Below are 18,180 nucleotides of genomic sequence, written 5' to 3' on the forward strand. Positions count from 1 at the left end.
GACTTTGTTGCATGACACTATCAGGGAGATCATTTCCTGGGCAGAGCCTTAGTGGAGTCTCAGAGGTGGCAGGCAGGAGAGATACTCACACAGGTCTTGAAGACTGGTGTAAAGCAGATCTTGCAATATAGGAGGAGGGTGTAATTAGCATCGAGTAAGAATTGTGATAGAATGGTTTGGGTTTGCTGGACATATTAAGTCAAGAATTTTAAGATAAACAGTTAAAAAACTCATGGGTTTGAAAAATGTCATTTGGGAATTTTTATTGAAGAGTTGATGGGTCTTTAAGGTAATTCCTATGATAAACAAGTAAGTTACTTGCAATCTTTATCTTTTTAGGCAAAAGTTTCCTGGATTAGTGTAGTTATGTTGATGAAGCCAGTGAAATATAAACTCTTGTTAGTGTAGATAGTAAACTGTGCACAGGTTTCCATTCTTACATATTTTTTTAAAGAAGTTTTAAATTTAATTTTTTTAAAGTTTTGATTTAAATTCCAGCTAGTTAACATATAGTGTAATATTAGCTTCAGGTGTACAATTTAGTGGCTCAACACTTCAATAACGCCCAGTGTTCATCACAAGTGTATTCTTTTATCCCCATCAGCTATTTTATTTTATTCCTTCTAGTCTAATCTTTATTATTTTACTATTTTTTTTGTTCTCCTTTTTCTAGCTCCTTTAGCTGTAAAGTTAGATTGTTTGAGGGTTTGTTTGTTTTTTTTTTTTTTTATTCTTGAGGTCTGTTTAGCTATAAACTTTACTCCTAGAATTGCTTTCGCTGCATCCCAATTATTTGGGACCATTATGTTTCCATTTTCATTTGTCTCCATGTAACTTTTGATTTCTTGATTGACCCGTTCATTGCTTAGTAGCATGTTATTTAACCTCTATGTATTTGTGGTTTTTCCAGATTTTTTTCTTGTGGTTGATTTCTAGTTTCATAGCACTGTGGTCAGAAAATATGGATGATATGCCTTAATCTTCTTGTGTTTGCTGAGACTTGTTTCGTGGCCTAATTATGTGATCTATTCTGGAGATGTTCTTGGTGCACTTGAAAAGAATGTATATTCTGCTGTTTTAGGATGTACTGTTTAAAATATATCTGTTAAATCCATCTGGTCCAATGCTTCATTCAAAGCCACTGTTTCCTTGTTGAGTTTCTGTTTGGATAATCTGTCCATTGATGCAAGTGGGGTGCTAAAGTCTTCTACTATTATTGTATTACTATTGATTTGTTCCTTTATATTTGTTATTAACTGTTTTACATATGGATACTCCCATATGGTTCATAATTTGTGTTCAATTGCCCCCCCCCCTTATGATTATACGTGTCCTTTTTTGTCTCTTGTTTCAGTGTTTCCTTTAAAGTCTTTTCTTTCTGGGGGCACCTGGGTGGCTTAGTTGGTTAAATGTCCAACTTCAGCTCAGGTCATGATCTCGTGGTCTGTGAGTTCGGGCCCTGTGTCAGGCTCTGTGTTGACAACTCAGAGCCTAGAGCCTGCTTCAGATTCTGTCACCCTCTCTCTCTGCCCCTCCCCCACTCATGCTCTGACTCTCTCTGTCTCTCAAAAATAAATGTTAAATTAAAAAAAGTATTTTTTCTGATATAAGTATTGCCACCTCGGCTTTCTTTTCACATCCATTTGCACGACAAATGTTTCTCCATCCCCTCACTTTCCATCTGCACATGGCTTTCAGTCTGAAATGAGTCTCTTGTAGGCAACATATAGATGGGTCTTAAGTTTTTAAATTTACTCTGTCACCCTATGTCTTTTGATTGGAGCAATTATTCCATTTACATTCAAAGTAATTATTAATAGAGGCTGAGTCAGTTAAGCATCTGACTCTTGATTTAGGCTCAGGTCATGATCTCGTGGTTCATGAGTTTGAGCCCTGCATCAGCCTCCACGCTGACAGTGTGGAACCTGCTTGGAATTCTGTCTCTCTCCCTCTCTCTTTGCCCCTCCCCTGCTCTCTCTCTCTCTCTCTCTCTCTCTCTCAAAATAAATAAGCTTATTTTAAAAACAAAATAATCATTAATAGTTATGTATTTATTGCCATTTTGCTACTTGGTTTGTGGTTGTTTTTGTAGTTTTTCTCTGATGCTTTATTCTCTTGCTCTCTTTCATGGTTTGCTGGCTTTCCCCAGTGATATACTTGGATTTCTTTCTCTTTATTCTTTGTATATCTATTACTAGTTTTTGATTTGTTGTTACCATTTGGTTTATATATGACATCTTCTGTATATGGCAGTCTATATTAAGTTTATGGTCACTTATGCCTGAATCCGTTGTTTACTTCTCTCCGCCTCATGTTTTAGGTATATGGTGTCATATTTCACATCCTTTTATTTTGTGAATCTTTTGACTGATTTTTACAGATGTATGTATTTTTGCTGCTTTTGTGCTTCCTGCTTCCTATACTCTTACTTATGGTCTTTCCTTTCCAGTCAGAGTCCCCTTTAATTTTTGTTGAGGTACTTTCTTAGTGATCATAAACTCCTTTATTTTTTGTTTGCCTGAGAGATTCTTTATCTCTCGTTGTCTTCTGAATGATAGCCTTGCTGGATAGAGTATTCTTGGCTGCAGGTTTTTCCCTTTCAGCGTTTTGAACATATCATGCCACTGTCTTCTGGCCTGCAAAATTTCTGCTGAAAAATCCACTGAGAGCCTTATGAGGTTTCCCTCGTGTACAGTTGTCTTCTTTTCTCTTGGCGATTTAAATTTTTTTCATCACTACTTTTTGCCATTTTTATTACTAATGTGTCTTGGTGTGGACTTCCTTGGGCTAATTTTGTTGGAGGATCTCTGTGTCTCCTGGATTTGGATATCTGTTTCCTTCCCCAGATTAAGGAAGTTTTCAGCTATTATTTCTTCAAATAAATTTTCTGCCCTCTTTTCTCTCTTATTTTTCTGAGATTTCTATAATGAAAATATTATTATGCTTCGTGGAGTCACCGAGTTTCCTAAATCTATCCTCACTTTGCGTAAATTTTCGTTCTACCTCCTCAGCTTGATTACTTTCCATTATTCTGTCTTTCAGGTTGGTAATTTGCTCCTCTGCTTCCTCTAGGATGCTATTTATTCTTTCAATTGTATTTTTAATTTCATTTATTGTGTTCTTCATCTGTGCTTGGTTCTTTTTTATCTATTTGTTAAGAGTCTCACTGAGGTCCTCCACTCTTGTCTCAAGTTCAACGAGTATGGTTATAATCATAACTTTAAATTCTCTATCAGGTATAGTACTTATATCTGTTTCACTTAGGTCTCTTGATGTATTTTTGTCCTGTTCTTTCATTTGAGACATATTCTTCTGTCTCCTCATTTTGAATAATTATCTGTGTCTGTTTCTGTGCATTAGGAAAGTCAGGAAGGCCCTCTGTTCTTGAAAGTAATGGGTGGGGCAGGCACTGTTTACAAGGCGGTACTGGTCCTCTTCCACAGAGAACTTGCAGTCACTTCAGAGAGTAGCCATGGTCACTTAGTAAAGTGCATGCAGGTGGGGACACGGTGCCCACAGGCTGTGTGCTGGTCTCTTCCACAGGGGACATGCAGCAGCTGCTGTGGAGACAGGGGCTAGCCAGAGACACTTTGAAAGTGCATGTGGGCAGCAGATGAAGCTTTAACAAGGTGTTCATGTCTTCCCCAGGAAGTGACCAGCTACTACAGCCAGGACTGAGGCCCCACAAAAGGTACAGGTCAGGAGACATGGTATTGTTGAGGTTTACATCATTTTTTCTGGGGGAGGGGACCGGCAATGCTGGGACTGAGGCAAGCATGACTGGAAATGGTGGGTCTGCTGAAAGGTTGGGAGGAGGGCCTTGATGTAACCAAGTTAGGTAGCTAGTGTCAGCTCTGCAATGGTTTCTGCAGGTGGCCATGTGTTTATGCTGAGGCAGGGGGAGGGAAATGCTGCCTGCCAACTTTGTTACTGGAGGGGTCTCCCTGTGAGTCCTGCCTCTCCAGGGCCAACACTGAGATAAACAAATAACTCTCCCTCTTGTATGTCCCATTTTTTGAACTGCTGCTTCTACAGTGGCTCTCCACATGCTCTTTGTCATGCTGTCTCTTTAAGGGCAAGGACTCAGCTTCCTAACACCCTCTGGGCTCTCCCAGAACCTAGCCTGCTGATTTTTAAAATTACAGGCTTAAGTCCCACTGGTTGTAAGAACTCATAAAATTTGGCCCCTCTCACTTTCAAAGCCAAATGTTATGGGGATTCATCTTCCCTTTGTGGGCTCCCCAATGTGAAAGTCTATCTCTTACCCTTCTCTGCACCCAAGACTTCCTCCCTTCGGTGGCCAGACCCATAGTGTTTAACTCTCCCCCACATCGCTGCCCTTTATACCCTCTTTTATGTGACCTCATCTTTATTTGTAGGGTTTGTTCTGCGAATCTTTGGGTCATTACCTGGGCTGTTTACACAGATGTATTATCTAGTTGTATACACTGATGTATTATCTAGTTATATCCATGGGACAAGGTGAGCTTAGGGTCCTCCTACAAGCCATCTTCCTAACCTCTTAAAATTCTTAATTTTGTTAAGGACAATTAATCAAATTTTGATTTTATAGGTAGTGCTTTTTATATCCTCTTTAAAAGTCTTTGTATGCTTAAAGTCACAAAGATATATTGTTTTCTTCTAAAAATGTTACTGATTTGGTTTTCAAGTTTAGTTTGATAAACCATTTTATCATTTTTTTTTTTTTTAAGTAAACTCCACATCCAATGTGGGGCTTGAAGTCAAGACTCAGAGATTAATAGTCACATGCTATACTGACTAAACCAGCCAGGTGCCCCAAACCATTTTATTTTAATTTATTTATTTTTAATTTTTTAAATGTTTATTTATTTATTTATTTTAAGAGAGAGAGAGAGAGAGAGAGAGGGGCAGAGAGACAGAGGAAGATACAGAATCCAAAGCAGGCTCCAGGCTCTGCACTGTCAGCACAGAGCCTGATATGGGGCTTGAACCCATGAACCGCGAGATCGTGACCCCCAGCCGAAGTTGGATGCTTAACTGACTGAGCCACCCAGGTGCCCCGCCCCAAACAATTTTAAATTAATGTTTTGTATGCTGTAAGGTAGTGATCAAAGTTCATTTTTTCCACATTGAAATAATGTTGCCCCACTGAATTACAGGGGAATATATATCTATAGTGTTTAATCTGGAAGTGTTTCTGGACTTTCTATTCTCTTCCACTACTCTATTTGTCTGTTCTTATGCTGATACGGAATCATCTGAATTAGTACAGACTTCTATCTAGTAAGGCTTGATAACTGATACATATGTAATATAAATAACTTTGTTCTTCAAGCTTGTGTTTGCTATTCATTGCATTCACATACCAATTTTAGCAGAAGTATGTCAATATCTATACCCAAAACCCTACTTTGTTTTGGGTCAGTTGCAGATTAGTTCTATATCTAAATGTACATGTACCTGTAAACACTTAGAGTATTGCCAGGTTCAAATGAAGCAAACAAACTATTTTATTTCTCTCAAATATTCATCTGAATTACATAAGGAAAGTAGGCTATGAAATTCTAACTGTATAAACTTTTGTTTTTGTTTTTTTACATTGTCCCCTTGAATTGTGGTATAAACCATATAGGATTAGTTTAACTCCCATACTCTCTGGTGCAATCACAAAACTGGAATCCAGTCCCTGTTAATTGGTAAGTCTTGAAGTAATTTCCATGTGTGAAAATATCATGGATTTTACTGAGTCACATTGCTGAAGACTGCGTAGGAAAGGAGATAGCTCCAGAGCTAAGGTAGTTTTCCCATTAACAGAATGTTATGTTCTGTGGTGGGGTACTGTCAGAAATTTCTACAGGAACGAAGTTGAGAAATGTAGCTAATTTCATATCATGAAAACCCAAACCACATCTCTAATCTCTGTCATAATTTTGGGAGAAGTACAAACAACATGATTCTGCTTTTAATTCCCTACAGCAGGCATGGGAGTATTGTTCATATTAAACATAGAAGGAGCACCTGAGAGTGAAGAACGTATCATGGAGTGCCTAAGCCAGTGGTAACTGAACAACATGCAGATGCTTACACTCCAGGCAGGATATTCTGCTTCCCATTGCTACCCAGATGGAGAAGTTGGTCCATCCAATGGCATGGTTGCTCCTCACGCCATCCTGACTATGGTATCCCAAAGAGTAATGCAAATGTTTCAAAACCTCTTTCCTACACCTCTACTCTAAATCTACATATGTAGTGTCCCTTGACAAAATATGAGCCAGGCAATACTGAATAAAATATCTGACTTTGAATGATAGGCTTATTTATATACACAGGTAATTGGTGCTGACAATTGAGGCAACACATTAGAATTTTTTTTCATAGGGAAGATTAATACTCAATTTTAAAGAAGCATAAAATATTTACCTATACTTGCTTCTTGGTAAGTATGTTCTACCAAAACAATTCAGTGTGAAGCCCACAAGCTCTATTCACACATCCCTTTACAACACATTCTTTTAATTCAAAACTTTAGATGTGGATCTCATCTTATCATTAACTTCAGAATTCCAAAACACACATGCATTTCATCAGACACAGTGCTTTTTCTTGTGGCCAACCCATAAAACAGAACAAAAGCACTTTGCAACCAGCCAGACATTCACACTACATGGGTCCTTTCTACCTTAATGACAATATATAAGAGAAAAAAAGATCCCAGGAGGGAAAAAGCAAGTTGCATCATGAAAACGAAATAATGGCAGATTAAAAGCCATTGTTTAACCATCTTCCCAGCCTCAGAGTAGTTTGCTCCCAGCATGCCCCAGAATCACCCTAAAATCACTGAAACATTGTTTCTTTGTAATATGATTTTTTGCCAGACATTGGATCTTGCTTCTCCTAGTGACCATCCCTAATTATTTGCTTCCCAAAAAGTTCCACCCAAGGACTTGGATAAAAATCAATATTCACACATCTGAATTAATTCTGATCTCATCACATGAGGATGAGTTTCGGTTTATTTCAATTATTGTTTTCAGAGCCTCTGAGGAATTGTTTGATTTTCTTCTCCCTCTATTGATGGCTCTTCTTTCTTTTCTACTCCTGTGGAAGCTTTTCTGATGGACAGCGGGACTCTGTGGTATCAGAGTTGATGTTCAAGTGGCTAAAGCCTTCTACTAGCATTTTCCAAGAGGATGCATTTTGCCCTTTAGAGTTCCCGGAAATAGCTTCCCTTTGAATGAGGCAATAATGGCATTTACACTTATTCTGATCTCTATCATGTGAGAAATAGATCTTTCCTTCCCTTTCAACCCGATAAGGTGCCATGTGATAGTAACTTTTCTGTCTCATGTTCTCCATGAATGTCTTTTTCCTCTGAGGGAACGCTGACTTCTCCCACCGCCTCTCATGTTGGCTCATCTCATCTCTGTATTGCTGTTGGATCGTTTCCTCTGGTAGAGGGGTGAGGTAGTTGCTATTAAAACTGGGGCTAAAGTTAATACGATCCAGGTTTTGCACTTTGGAGAAAGATGATTGGGAAGTTGATGTAAGTTTCTGGGACATTTCTTTTGGTGGAATCAGCAATGAATCAGAATTAAAAGGTGGGGTAACTTTACGTGGAGGATCCATGGACGAATAGTCTCAGCTCAAAGCTAACTTTGAATCTCAGGGCTGGACAGGAAATTGAAACTCAAGGTTCTCAGTTTGCTTGAAATTAATAAGAAAAAAGACTGCAGCCAAAAGTTGTCAAGCTGAAAAAAAGTGGTGGAAGGAGAAGAAAGAACAGGGAGGGTCATAAAAAATTAGTTTTTTTTTTTTTTAATGTAGAGAAATATCCTTATTTTCTAATGGGGATGAAACCAATAATAATGAAGCATATTAATGATTAAACATAGAGTGAAAGACATATTACAGTGACATTCTTTATCCAGACTCTACTTTTCTCCTGTAAACATGGGACACAAAAATCCACCAGTTTGGCAATTATTATCCTGTTTTGGAGAGTTTTGTATTATTAGTCATAATGAGCAAACCCAGCGTCCAGGTCTTAGTCTTTTTACTTTATACCATTTTCTAATAAATGGAACCAGGGCTCCTAAGAGAAACTGTTGGTTCTAGAAGACTAAGGAAACAAATGTCAAATATAATATGGCATCCTTAAAAGTCTGAGGAACTGTTAAAGACAGATGCCTACGGAAATAATCCATCAGTACTGACCTAAGAATTTAGAGACTGTTCTTCCAATCAGTGATATTATAAAAAAGTAATTTACTCAATAAATATTCAGTAAAGCTCACTATGTTTCATGCAGTATCTTGAGTCAGCATCCCACATGCTATGTTTCAGCCAAATTTCATCCTCTTTCTATTCATCACATGGCCTGTGCTCTAATTTCCACAACCTCATACTTGCTCTTGTGCACAACCTCATACATCCTTTGTCAGGAATGATTTCCTCCATCTTAATCTGGCTGATTGCTAGTTACCTTCACTCTCAGGAGGCTTTCTCTCACCCTCTGGAATTAGGTCATTTCCTGCTAAGTGCAGACAAGTCCATACAATTATCTTCTCTCTAATAGAAAACACTTATCACAGTTTCTTGTCAGTGCTTGTTTTATTGAATGTCTCCCAACAGACTAGTTGGCTCCTTGAGGTCAGAGATCATGCTGTCTTTCCCTCTCTTCAATCCTAGATCCTAACATAATCTGGGATGATGTTTTATATATCTAGTGTCATAGTTAAATATCAGATGTTAGGAGGGAGAAATAATCAAATGTAAAACCATACATCAAATCCTGTTCATCCAACAAAGATTAAATGTTAAATAGAAGAGTGTAGCTAATAAATTTAATTTTTAATAGATGAAATATGATAGACATTCCTTGTAAAACTACAAATATATCAACATTTTATTCAAGTTCAAAATGAGATGATTGGAAATGCAGTCTGAGAGCTCTGCTTTGGGGGGAAAGGCTTCCTTACTCAGAATACCATACACACGGTAAGGGTCAGACCGTTGTTTTCCATCGAATGCTGATGTGTCTGGATATGGTGCCTGGACCTGTGACAACAATTTCTGTACCACAAGGAGATCTGGACTTAGGAGAAGCCCATCCAGTGAGAATAGAAGCTCAGAAATATGGAGTTTGTTACTTTATGGCATCATTGACTTATGAAGTTAATCATGTATATAACTACTCTGCAGTGGACTTTTGTTTCTCTGACATAATTTCTTATCACAAGTTAAACTAATTTAATTATGTTTTCTGCTATGTCAAGAGTGAGTCTTAATTAAGTTATTCTAGTTCTCTCTAGTGGTTTATTTCTGGTGGCTGTTTGTCACCAGGGAGACAAAGTTAAGTCCTCTGTTGACTGCTGGGAACCCTCCCAGTGACTTTGACAAACTTCATCCATGACCTTTGGATTCCCCAACAGGTTCCTTAAACCCACCCAAGGTGTGCCAGTTTCTACAATGTTCATTTAAAGGTGGGGACCTGAATGATGGTACAATAGGCTACAGAATAAACTATGGGTGTTAGATCCTTACTTTTACAATATATTATTTTACCTCTACTTAAACAACTCACCCAAGGATGAAATAAAGTGAGTGTTTTAGATAGGTAAACTAAGAGAAAAGCATACAAGTGGCACCAACCCCATCGACTTTTGCACATTGGTAGTGCACTGGTAAACTGGTTCTGGTAGGGGGAGGGGAGAATGCACCAGACTGTAACATATGTTGGCTAATTTCTGTCATGTAAACACTCCTGCCTTTACTGATTTCAAGCTGCTGACAATCTAACAACTGGTTTGTAAAATCCCTAGATGTTTTTGTACCGGCCCTTATGAATTGGAATGATCTTACCCCTGCAATCACTGAGTGCTGTGAAACTAAAGGAGATTGTCAGGAGTCCTGGCATTTTTCCCCTCCTCACTCATGTGTGACTTTCCCAAGCCTGGCATTAATGGCATCTTTTAGACCATAACTAGGCTGTTTGCAGCCTCATATGTTTCCTTCTGGGGAGAGCAGGAGGAGAAGGATTGGGTCTCAGAGCCTCATCTTCACAGGTGAATGGAACCTCAGGTGCTATGTTTAAGTCTTTGACCAGGGCTCAAAACTTGCCTATGCCTCTCACACCTCCTGACCCTCAATTATGTACCAGAAACTGAGGCACCCAGAGGTACAGCAGCTTGCTTAAGGTCACAGACACAGTTAGTAAGTGATGGGGCTGGAATTCTGCTTCAGATATGCTTTTCCTCAAAGCCAGAGTCAGTGGAGACACATCTGTGCTGTGAGGTGTTTCCTAGGGGGACAGGCACAATAAATCCAAATGTTTTACTGAGTGGTTGTGGGAACCACGACAAAGTCACGTTTGATTCAAGACATACTCACTCCCTGAAGTCTGAAGTGCAGGAAAGCTTCAGTTACAAGGGAGACATAATTATCCATAGAACAAGATTATTGTATAAACTCTGAGACCTGTTTAATTCCTTTTTAATCTCATCCCTTGATAAATACTACTAAGCAGAAGTAAGTAAATATATAACGTTGGAAAGAACGAGAGATAACACTTACCTTCATACACTCTTAGTGAGACTGAGAGGCAGGCTAGGGATATGCATCAAGATTTAAATGTAAACTCCATAAGGTCCATACATTTTCTTTTTAAAAATGTCTTCTAATCAAATGATCAGATTGATGTACAAAGCTTTCTGAACAAAGATATTTACCCTAGCTATATTTGAAAAGGTGTAGAACTGGAAAGAACTTAAATATACATCCATAAAGGTTTGGTTGAATAAAATAGACTAGTTCCATGGACAGGGTAATATGCATTTAAAACTTAAGGTTTCAGGCCACACTCAGTAAATAAGACATAGCCTCTGTAGAGAAAATATTATCATCGCAAAGAACATATCCCTCTTGTGGATCAGAGTATCTTACTTTTGCATTAGTTCAGAACCTGGGAGGAGCTGATGTTAAAACAGAATTCAATGTGCAAAAAATTTATTAGGGGAAACATCTGTGAGAGAAAGCATGAATTCAGGGGAAGCTAGGAGAGCCTTTAGAAGCTTATTTTGGTCTGAACTCTAGTGAAGAACAGAGAAGGAATAAAGGTTGGGTAAAAGCATCTTTGACTACATAGCAGTTCTTTTTTTTTTAATGTTTATTTATTTATTTTTGAGAGAAAGAGAGAAAAAGGGAGAGAGAGCGCGAGAGAGAGCTCACAAGTGGGGGAGTGGCAGAGAGAGAATCTGAAGCAGGCTCCAGGCTCTGAGCTGTCAGCACAGAGCCCAACACGGGGCTTGAACTCACAAACTGTAAGATCATGACTGGAGCCAAAGTCAGACGCTTAACCAACCCAGGTGTCCCAACACATCAGTTCTAAGTAGAGTTTGCAAAGTCACTGGGGTGGGGGCGAGTCCTTGTGTCACAATTGGCTATCTACTTGTATTGCTAGCCAAAATGGTATATTTAACTTTGAACTCCCACTTGTAACAATGAAAAAACAGACCAAATATATAAAACATTTGCTGGCAAACCCTTGTATATCAGGTAATGTGAAGGACGGTGATCCTTGAGAGAGAAGAAACAAAAGAGATGTGAACAATGACTGCTTAGAGAAGGTTTTCAGGCTACAGCACGTGGGTGGGTGGGGGACCCAGATGGAGCCAGTGGACTTTCTGAGTTGAGAAGAGAGAGCTGAGTTTCTGAGAGATCAAGGCAACTAGTGTTCAAAAGATACCAGAGAGGAGAAAGCTGCAATGAGAGAAAACCTTAGGGGTCAAAGGGTCTCCCTCATGTATTAAGCACATGTATGTGATGCCAGGGAAAGTACCATCTGAAAGGATTAGAAGGAACAGTGCCTAGTGCTTGGAGTAGGCGGTAATTGTGCCTGTTAAATCAGTAAGACTGGAAAACCTAGGGATACATGGGTAACTGGATTAGTACTCAGAAGAGTCTTTTGTCAGTAGTGGGGAGTAAGTATCCCCAGACCTGGTGCTGCTCTAGTTCCACCGAATAGTATTAAAACATAAGTAAATAGATGAATGAATGAACAAATAAATAAGTGAATACACAAAAAATATTGGAGAAGTTGAGGGATAAACATTATTTTCATACACTGCTGGTGTGACTGGAGGGTAGGTTAGGAATATATGTCAAGATTTAAATGTAAAATCTATAGGATCATAAGAGGGTTCCCGTCAACACTTGGGTGTGAGGTAATTTCTGAGGACAGAGAAAGAATCATGTGCTAGGATTAGAGAAGACAATATTTAGTACTTGCACAGAAATTAGAAAAGTACCTGTTCCCAACAGCCAGGCTGGAAAACCTCAGGATTTATGGGATGTTAGGTAGAGTACTCAGAAGGATCATTTCTTGGTCATGGAGAATAATTAGCCATCTACTGCTCCATCTACAGCTCCAGTTATACTAAATCCTAAATGGAAGACCCAAAGAATCAAAGTGTTTCCAAGTAATTTAATTGCATAGTAGAAAAAGCACAAGAATAATTTTAGCATCACAGTAATATCCATCATTCGATAAGGTAGCATCCATTATCATACATTCAATCAAAACTTAGCAGGCATGCAAATAAGCGGGAAAATTCAACTCATAATGGGATGATAAATGAGTCAATTGAGAATATCCCAGACTGACACAGAAGTTAAAAATAGCAGATAAGAACAGTAAAACAGTTATTATAACAATATTCCATATGTTTAAAAAGTTAAGAGCACTGAGTAATATATAGAATAGTTGAATCACTATATTGTACACCTGAAACTAATATAATACTGTATTCTCACTTTACTGGAATGAAAATTTTAAAAATTAAATTGAAAAAAGTCAAGATATGTAAAATACCAAAAAAAAAAAAAACCCCACAAATGGACTATAGATGAAAAGTACAATGTGAAAGATAAAAAATACACTGGGTGTGATTAAAGGCACATTAGATATTGCAGAAAAAGTACTGAAGTTTAAAGATAGCAATATAAGTTATCCAAAATTAAATGAAGAGGAAAAAGAAATGTTTTTATAAATTCACAGAGCATCAGTGAGCTGTGAGAGAACTTCCAGCAGCTCTCATATATGTGCAATTGGAGTCCCTGGAGGAGTGGATCAAGAGGTGGGGACAGATAAAACATTTGAAGAAATAATGCCCCCAGTTTTTCCATATTGATGAAAACTATAATCCCACAAATGGAAGAAACTCAATAAAGCACAAGTAACATGAAGGAAACTATACTAAGGCACATGATAATCAAATTGCTCAAAACCAGTGATAAAGAGAAAATCTTAAAGCAACCAGAAAGGTAAAAAATGTTAATTACCCAGAGGGTTTTTTCCTGAGAAACAACCCAAGTAATGACAACGTAAGCAACATTTGCTAAAGCAAAAAGAAAACCTCTGAGCCTAGAATTCTATAAGCAGTGAAAATATTTTTTCAAAAATAATGACAAAATAATGTCTTAAATAACATCTTTTTCACATACACAGAATCTAAGAGGATTAATCAACAGCAGACCTCCCCTTATAAGAAATGTTCAAGCAAGTCATTCAGGCAGAAGGAAAACAGCACCAAATGGGAACATAGATTTCTGCAAAGCAATGGAAAGTACCTGAAATAGTAACTGCATGGGTAGAGGTATAAGATTTTTTTTCTTACTATTTAAACTCTTTGAAAGATATTTGACTCTTCATGAAAAAATAACAATGTAATGTAGGGATTTAAACATATGTAAAAGTAGGGGCACCTGGGTGGCTGAGTCGGTTAAGCATCTGACTTTGGCTCAGGTCATGATCTCATGGTTCATGGGTTTGAGACCCGTGTCGGGTTCTGTGCTGACAGCTCAGAGCCTGGAGCCTGCTTCGGATTCTGTGTCTCCCTCTCTCTCTCTCTGCCCCTCCCCTGCTCGTGTTCTGTCTCTATCTCTCTCAAAAATAAATAAACATTAAAATTGTTTTAAACATATGTAAAAGTAAAATGTATGGAGAAAAACCCACAAAGGTTGGGAGGAGGGAAATGAAATATTAATGTAATGTTCTCATTAAGTTAAATAAACATAGCTTTATTTAAAAGTATACTGTGATAAAATAAAAGTACATTTTAAGCTCAAGATCAAACCCTCAAATAACAACCAAAGTTATTGCTAATAAGCCAACAAAAGATAAAATGGAACCAGAAAATATTACCAAAAAGGCAGAAAAAGGCAGAAAGGGAATAAAGTGCATATGGAACAGAAACAAAATCAGCCTCCCAGGAATAGTCTTATCTTATTATCACTGCCACACTCAGTCATGGACTGAGAGCAGCCTGTGGGAAATGTGGTCTAATAAAAATGTGGAGATGGATTTCAGAATGCAATAGCTGGTGGCCTAAGACAATTACCTTCCCTACAGGCAGAGTTATGAGATGTGCTTCCTAATGGCAGTCACGCTAATGCCTCTGTCTGGATAACTCCTTCCCTCATCCTGATTAACTTCTATCCCTTCAGTTCTGAGGTTCAGGGCACTTCTTCAGGCAAGCACATCTGACTTCTCTAAAAGGCAGATGCTGACAAAGTCCCCTTTATTCTCTCTAACTTAGGTAAGTACTTACAAATTTGCTGTAACTGCTCATACAATCATGTATCTCTCCCAAGCCCACTAGAGTGTGATTTCGGAGTTGTAACAGCAGTGCCCAGCTCAGTGTTCTTGGGATTCATAGAATACACACTCCCTCTTCAGGAGTGTGTAGGGTTCTTCTCAATGCCTGCAGCATTGTTCCTCTACATACCCTTGTTCTCGGATCCCTCACCGTCTTCAAGTATCTGCTTAATGTCACCTTCTCAACAAGACTGGCCATGAACACACCATTTAAAACTGCATACCCACCAATCAGCACTCCCACTCCTCCTTTCTTTCACTACTTTTCTAACAGCACATTACTTTTGACTGCGTTTCATCGTTTGTTGATTTATTTATATTGTTTATCATTGTCTCTCCCACTAGAATAAAAACTCAACAAGGGCAGGCATTTTAGATTGCTTAGTTCACTGGTGCATCCCCTGCTCCAACAACACTGCCTGGCACATAGATTATTCTTAATCAATATTTGTGGCTGAAATGAATTAAGTGCCCGATGCTAAGTAGGTGTTCAGCAAATGGTAGGCTTTATTAACGCTGCTTTCCTGGTTGAGTGATACTGGACAGGAGGTAGTCAGAGAACAGTGCAAATTGCTAAACACAGAGGGAGGAAATTGCTTGGATGTGGTCACCACCATCCACCTAGTTCTACCCAGAGTACAGTCCTGACAGTTGTTTTGGACTAAGTGGGTGCCTCTCACTTCCCCAGAGTACAGGCTGTCCTTATTAGTCAGCCACCCACACCCAGCATGGAGAGGGACACTGAGGCAGAAAGCAGGAGCTGGATTGTTTGGTAGTTTCCTCTATGACATCACATCAAACCTCACATTTACATTTGAAGTGCTTAAAATTCCTAGTCATACCATGTTCAACTGTAAATATCAACAACAGATATGTTGCCATGAGAAAGAGAAATGTTTTCACTGCAACCTGATGTGTTCGTTCTGTTAAAGATCAATTAGGAGTACTGAGAATGATTATTATTGACAATCACCACGTGTTGAACACATAAAACTATAATAAGATTTATTAGGCCTATTTAACTGATGAGGAACAGACTTAGCAAAGGAACATAACTAGACTAAGGTTAATAGAGTCAATAAGAGGCAATGCACTGATTTACCAGATCAACCTGTGAGCTTTGTCTCACAGATTTCCAATATTCACTTTTTTAGGAAAACTGTATTATAGATAAACTTCAAATGATGGGATTGGGTTCACAGGCAGATATGAATACTTAGCTAGTTTTTTATTCAACAAACAGAGGTTAAAGCTGCTTGAGAATTCACAGAGCTTCACTGGATAGAATATGATGGAAGCTCAAAAACACTGAATAAAAAATAGTCTAATTTTGGCTCATATGAAGGTAATTAGAAATAGAATTTTCACATAATTGATATATGCAACCTAAGACATAGCACATGAATCTTTAATTTTCTACCAAATAGTATACATTGTATCCTATAAAATAATAAAGGTACAATATTCAGAGAGTCATATAACTCCAAACACACAGAAAAGAAAATAGATCACAGGCAAACACTAACATTTTTACATATCTCTATCCAACCATTTTGTTTCTATGTGTCGGTATGGATATATGTACATATACTTTACAGCATTAAAATGTACTTTATATACATTTTTTTTTTGGTCCAGCATGTTTTGTTAAATTGTTGCATTTTTTTAAGTTTTAAATGTTTATTTATTATCAAGAGAGAAAGAGAGACACAGTGTGCGAGTGGGGGAGGGGTAGAGAGAGAGGGAGACAGAATCTTAGTCAGACTCCAGGCTCCGAGCTGTCAGCACAGAGCCCGAGGTGAGGCTCGAACTCACAAACCATGAGATCATGACCTGAGCCATAGTCAGATGCTTAACCAACTGAGCCACCCAGGCGCCCCTAAATTGTTTCATTGTTAAATTGACTTATTTTCTTTTAAAATTCAATAACGTTAAAAGCAAATATTGGAGCGCCTGGGTGGCTCAGTCGGTTAAGCGTCGGACTTCAGCTCAGGTCATGATCTCGCAGTCCGTGAGTTTGAGCCCCGCGTCGGGCTCTGTGCTGACAGCTCAGAGCCTGGAACCTGTTTCGGATTCTGTGTCTCCCTCTCTCTCTGACCCTCCCCCGTTCATGCTCTGTCTCTCCCTGTCTCAAAAATAAATAAACGTTAAAAAAAATAATAAAAAGCAAATATTGAACAGTGGACATGTAGAAAAGGAGAACAATATGGGGAAAATCTGAGATAGTACAAATCTCATATTAAAATCGATGTGAAATAAACAGAGTCACTGGTTGATTGAAAAGACATGATTTTTGTGTATCAATATTATATGCCCACAAAAGCAAGAGAATCACTTGGGAAATATCTTAAAATGAAATACTGAGAAAATCCAAAATGAAATTCGTAGTGTGTCATAGAAGGAAATAATAAAGCTTTACTTACCACTCAAAATAGAATTTAAATGAATGAAGAGAACTTCAAGATAGCTTGGTAGTGAGGATGGTAGTTAGCTGAGCTGGGGATGAAGGGTGATAGTCACCCTGGTCCTCCACCCTTATGAATCCTCTAGGACACAGTGACATCATGGATCTACCTCACAATTACAAGGCTGTGTTGCTATGGCACACTAGGGGTGCCATTTTTGGGACCACATCCTATTATGTCTCTTCAATCCTAATGCCTCTACTTTTACTTTACTTTACTTCTTTACTTTACTTTACCTTACTTTACTTTACTTTTGGGGGAGGGTGGAATAAAAATATCATAGTACATAACAAGGAGTTATGGTATATTCCCGCCCCAAATACTACTGACAGAGACTGGACATGTGTCTGGATCAGATGACCCATAAATTATTAATATGTTCACCCTTTAGTGCTTCTGAGGGAATAAGATTTGGGGGACACGGGGATATTTGTCTATTTTGTGTACTGCTGTAACCCAAACATCTGGAACATTTTTTGGCACATTGTAGGCACTTAATAAATCTTCCTAGATTGAACAGATTGGTCTGGCTCCCCCATGAAACTATAAGAACCTCCAGGGCAAGGACCCTGATCTTTGGAAACCATTTCTCCAGGACACTGCTAAACTCCTGCTAGGTATCACTGAATATTGACTCAATCAAGCAAATAAATTCCCAAACACAGTCAATAAGTGTTTGAATTTTTACTTTAGAGTTATTATTTTCTCTGTAGTGCACCTGAACTGTGACTTAATAATTTTCTTTAAATAAAAAGCACCATTTAGTTAAAAAAAAAAAAAAAAACACAAGTACGCAACTAATTAAATATAGGAAAAAGAAAATAAAACTATGAAATTTTTACAAATAAGGTTCAGATTGGGTAGTAAAAATGCTATAATTCTCTAAATTTCATAGAGACAGAGTACAGTGGTTGTTTCAGGGGCTGGGAGAAAGATGAACAAAGAGTTAATTGATAAAGAGTTTCAGTTTTGCAACATGAAAAGGGTTCTGAAGATTGAGTGGGCGACAATACGAATGTACCTAAACTTCCCCTAGAAGTTGAGGGACCAGATGACAGAAGCTTGTGGCAAGAATGATTT

The 18,180-nt window shown here is 38.2% G+C and overlaps 1 long non-coding RNA gene and 1 other non-coding gene across 2 annotated transcripts; both read right to left on the minus strand.

The window, feature by feature from the left end:
* Positions 1–6,957: 6,957 nt before the first annotated feature.
* On the minus strand, positions 6,958–17,160 carry LOC122235391. Its single transcript, XR_006213458.1, has 3 exons — positions 17,059–17,160; positions 12,288–12,422; positions 6,958–7,730 (listed from the first exon to the last, which is right to left on the minus strand). It is a non-coding gene; the product is annotated as an uncharacterized LOC122235391 (long non-coding RNA).
* On the minus strand, positions 16,426–16,510 carry TRNAH-AUG. Its single transcript has one exon. It is a non-coding gene; the product is annotated as a tRNA-His (tRNA).
* Positions 17,161–18,180: the final 1,020 nt, after the last annotated feature.

The sequence above is a fragment of the Panthera tigris genome, chromosome X, assembly GCF_018350195.1.
Source record: "Panthera tigris isolate Pti1 chromosome X, P.tigris_Pti1_mat1.1, whole genome shotgun sequence".
In the NCBI taxonomy this organism is placed as follows: Eukaryota; Metazoa; Chordata; class Mammalia; order Carnivora; family Felidae; genus Panthera; species Panthera tigris.